Source organism: Gallus gallus, chromosome 3, assembly GCF_016699485.2.
Source record: "Gallus gallus isolate bGalGal1 chromosome 3, bGalGal1.mat.broiler.GRCg7b, whole genome shotgun sequence".
Classification (NCBI taxonomy): Eukaryota; Metazoa; Chordata; class Aves; order Galliformes; family Phasianidae; genus Gallus; species Gallus gallus.
In genome coordinates, this window is record NC_052534.1 from 8372056 (window position 1) to 8376456 (window position 4401).

Below are 4401 nucleotides of genomic sequence, written 5' to 3' on the forward strand. Positions count from 1 at the left end.
TACTTTGCCTGCCACAACTACCTGCTTCTTGAGCAAGCAAAATGTGGAAGCATGTTCTAATGGTTGAACTGACCTTTATTTCCTGTTCTGCAATGGTGTGGGTAAAGCAGGAAAAATTGCATCCAGCTGAGTTGGCCCGGAGGGAAACCAGACCAAGAGGCTTTAATTTTGGGTTTCAATTGTGTGTTGCAAAGAAACTTGTTTGTCTTAACTTCTGAAAAGTGTGACTGAATTTAGCCTTAAAAGATCCTATCGGGATGAGGAGTAAAATGATTTCTATTAGAAAATGTCAAAATATTTGCAATTTTTCTTTCTTTTCTTTTTTTTCCTTTTTGCTAGTCATAAATGACTGTATCAGATGTATTCAGACTTCACTAGTAGCCCAGGTTATACAATGACATTGCATCTTTCTGCAAAGAAGCTTTTCCTCCAGGTTTGTGTCTTGGTTGTAGAAATAAGATTTGCTATATATCACAGCATACCACAGATTGGAGGTAGGACATCTGTAAGGGAGAAGCTATGAAGATCCTGTACCAGCAACAGTACCACTAACTGTGTGGCCCTGAAAGCTTGCAGGGAGGGAAAGAGGAAGGTCAAACCCTGGTAGCAGTGGGATAAAACTGTGTGGAAACCCTCAGCTATGGATTGCCTTATTGCCCAGCTGTTTGTAAAGCAAACAGGCTTGTCTAATTAATTAGGAAAAAGTTGGTCAATCCATTGGACTTAAATCTTTGGATGATTAATATTGACCTAAGCCTCCAGATGTCTGTGTAACAACTCTCCTTTCTGCACAGGATACACAAAGCAGTGCCACATTCTCTCACTTGCAAAAGCCTTGCAGAGTTCCACATCTATCCTGAAGGAGCCCATGTTATGAACATGGCTAGTCTTTGCTGTGATTAATTCTTTCTAGTCCAGCAAAAAAAGTACTACATGTTTAAAGTTCCTTAACTTTTGAGGGTCTTATTATCAGGCTGTGCTAGCTCAGAGGAGGAGGAGCATTGGCTGGGAAGCTGCATCTGTTCACCAGAGGGGCAATATCCTGATGGAGGATCCACTGAGGCAATGGCTGACTGCCACAGCATCTCATTTCCTCAGGAGGATCTCAGAGAAGAGACTCTTTACAATGATGGACAAGCTTTGAATAAGTCTTGCTGTAATGTATGCAAAATGAACCTAAATTCCCTTCTTCTCACATACTTATTCATACTCACCTTAGACTTTTCCTCAGTTCCCTTCTCTCACAGTGGAATTCCTTCTAAAAAGGAGAAATATGGTTGATTCTCAATGGTCTTGGTACTGTGAGAATTTTATCCATGATGATCTGGACAAATGAGACCTTGAGCTACGTGAAAACCACCACTTTATGTATGGCTCAATTTTTCATAACTGTGAGACCATAAAGAAAGTGTTAGATCATGTCCTACACAGGTGTGTAGTCATTCCCCACTTGACCATGGGGCAATTTTTTCATGTGCCAGATTTACTACTCAGTGCTGTCGTTGGGGAGAATTCAGAGCTGCTCCAGTTCTGATCTCAGCTGTTCACAGAAAAACATGTTTTCAGTTCTGAAAAAAAAAAAAAATGTAAAAAAAATAGGCATAAATACTTTACTAGCCACAAACACTCCCCAAAGAGCAGTAAACAGCACAAAAATATCAAGGTCACCATTTATAACCAAAGTCAAAGCTGATCAAATAAGTCACCGAGAACACTTCTTTTGAGAGTATCCTGTCCTCACACCAACCAAAGGCTACCCATCTGATTGCACTTGATGTGACAGCTCCCTTGTGATAGCTGGGTGCAGCTCTGGCAGTAACCTCTAGAAAGTATGTAATGCATGGGCACTTTGGAAAACAGCACCATACAGGGGAGCACTCTGGTGGAACACAGACATTTGGAAAATGCTCCCATCACTACCCATGGTTTCAAGTCTTTGCAGAATCTTTCTTTAATACGTGAGCTGAAAACATACTTCAAACATACATCAGCATCTTTCCATTCATTAAGGTATTTGTGGAGGAGTAGGATCTGCACTTCAGTATACCTTGAGGGTGTAATTGTGTGTTGCTAATGTAATGGCTAGAGCTGGTGATCCAAATGGCAGCGTATGAAAGGTCAATATGCTGAATACAAGGTTGTGTGGAGCAACTGGAGGAAAAATGGAGTCTGACCTAATAGTCAGAAGGAAAAGGGAGGGCAAGGGCAGTGAATGAGGGAGTGACAAGTTGACTTTTAAAATGGACCCTGCGGAGATGAAAACAAAACCTTTAAGGAACTCCATCAATTAAATGCAACTAACATCTTACAAAGAAAGATAATAGATAAAGGAAGAAAAAGATGAAAGCCAAACAGAATCAGAGCCAGACATTTAAGAGATGTAACTGGGTGCAGATATCAGAGGAGCCATTTCTGTTTGTACTGGCATGGAAACATCCTGTGTATATATCATGAATGCTCTTAAAACATCACAGGCAATGACACGCAAGTCACAGTACATAATTCAAATCTCAGATACCCTAGTGAAATCCCAAAGTAGTTTCTACTATGAGTCCTCCGATGGCATGCTGCACACATGAAAGCAGGACTTAACTCATACTTTCACATCATTTTTTGCTGTTGTGATTTGTATTTTCTCCCAAGCCATTTGACAAATCTGTGTGACTCTGGGTTCTATTGACAATCAGAAAAAGCTGGAGAACCCAGTGGAGCAATATTATAAGGGTTTATTTGAAACCCCACATAAATTTAAAATACTATTATATCATCACAAAATAAATCAGGCTAGTTTTCTTCTCTTGAAACTGCTTTGTGGTCATGTCTATCCTTCTATCATTGCTTTGAGGTGATGTCATTCACTGCTTTGTCTTTTTTACTCATATGAGTTTCATTTCTGTATCTGATTACATATTACAGTTGCTTCATAACTCTCATTCTCATAGTTTTGGGACAAATGCATCACTTCATTAAGCCCAACTTTAGTAAAAGTAAGAATTTAAATCTTAGTAGAATTACACAACAAAAAGAAAACGTATAGATCTTTCGGTGTCTTTACTGACTCTTGCTTCTCTGCAGATGTGAAAACTAAAAGTATCTTTTTGGAAAAGGAAAACAATCCAGCAATATTGAACTGATTATTTCTCTCTTTAGATGGTGTCATTACAGCTGGTATCGTACCACAAGCTAATGTATTGTGCACTGCAAATTGACTCAAGTTTTTTATTCTTGTAGTGAGACAGACAGGAGTGCGATGGGTAATAACACTGGCAATAAACTAACAAAGTAAATGGACAGGAAAAGGAAACAGAAAGACAAGTGGCTTGAAGAGCATGGTCCTATACTGATTTATGTCACCTAAAGATCTGCTCTAGTATATTATCATTCATTTCAGTGTTGCCGTATTCTGCTGAGGCCTCAGAAGGGCTGGCAGGTTGTGAGTTTTGTGCCCATGGCGTTTCGTGAAGTGCTCTCTCAGGTCATAATGTTAACTACTGCTACGTCAACGTATACCTCAAGAGGGAGACAATTTACAGCAATTACAGAAGATCCCAGCTAAATATTTTGTGTGTCTGGGTCACATTAATAGTTCTCAGAAAGCCCTTATTTCATATACAGTTCCAGTCTTGAGGTTGCCTCTTATGGAATTTGGTCTCGGGGACAACTGTTGCCACAGTGATCTCAAAGCAGAAATACAAGCTGTAGGGATGTTCAGACATTTCCCAGGCCACTCTGGGGATCCATCCCCCTGGGACAGTGGACACATCTGTCCATTCAGAGTCTGAGGCTTGCTGTTCTGGGCAGTCTGTTTATTGTATTTGTTGTATCTGCCTCATCTGATGGGTAAACCTTAATAAAATCCCTTTTACTGGCCATTAGAATCATAGAATCGCTCAGGTTGGAAAAGACCTTAAAGATCATCGAGTCCAACCATGACCTAACCATACTACCCTAACTAACAACCCTCTGCTAAATTATGTCCCTGAGCACCACATCCACACGGTTGTTAAACACATCCAGGGATGGTGACTCAACCACCTCCCTGGGGAGCCTATTCTAATGCTTAACAACCCTTTCTGTAAAGAAGTGTTTCCTAATATCCAACCTAAACTTACCCTGGTGCAACTTGAGGCCATTTCCCCTCATCCTGTCACCAGTGAGAAGAGCCCAGCCCCGCTCTCGCTGTAACCACCTTTCAGATATTGGAAGAGAGCAATAAGGTCTCCCCTCAGCCTCCTTTTCCCCAGACTAAGCAGCCCCAGTTACCTCAGCCTCCCCTCATAGGGCATATCGTCCAAGCTCTTCACAAGCCATGTTGCCCTTCTCTGGACCTGCTCCAGCACCTCAATGTCCTTTCTGTACTGAGGTGCCCAAAACTGAACACAGTACTCATGGTGAGGCCTC

General features: G+C 41.1%; 1 long non-coding RNA gene across 1 annotated transcript; it reads right to left on the reverse strand.

Annotated features, from left to right (window-relative positions):
* Nucleotides 1–1346: 1346 nt before the first annotated feature.
* LOC121110485 lies at nucleotides 1347–3649 on the reverse strand. Its single transcript, XR_005859062.1, has 2 exons — nucleotides 3511–3649; nucleotides 1347–1568 (listed from the first exon to the last, which is right to left on the reverse strand). It is a non-coding gene; the product is annotated as an uncharacterized LOC121110485 (long non-coding RNA).
* Between the last annotated feature and the right edge of the window lie 752 nt (nucleotides 3650–4401).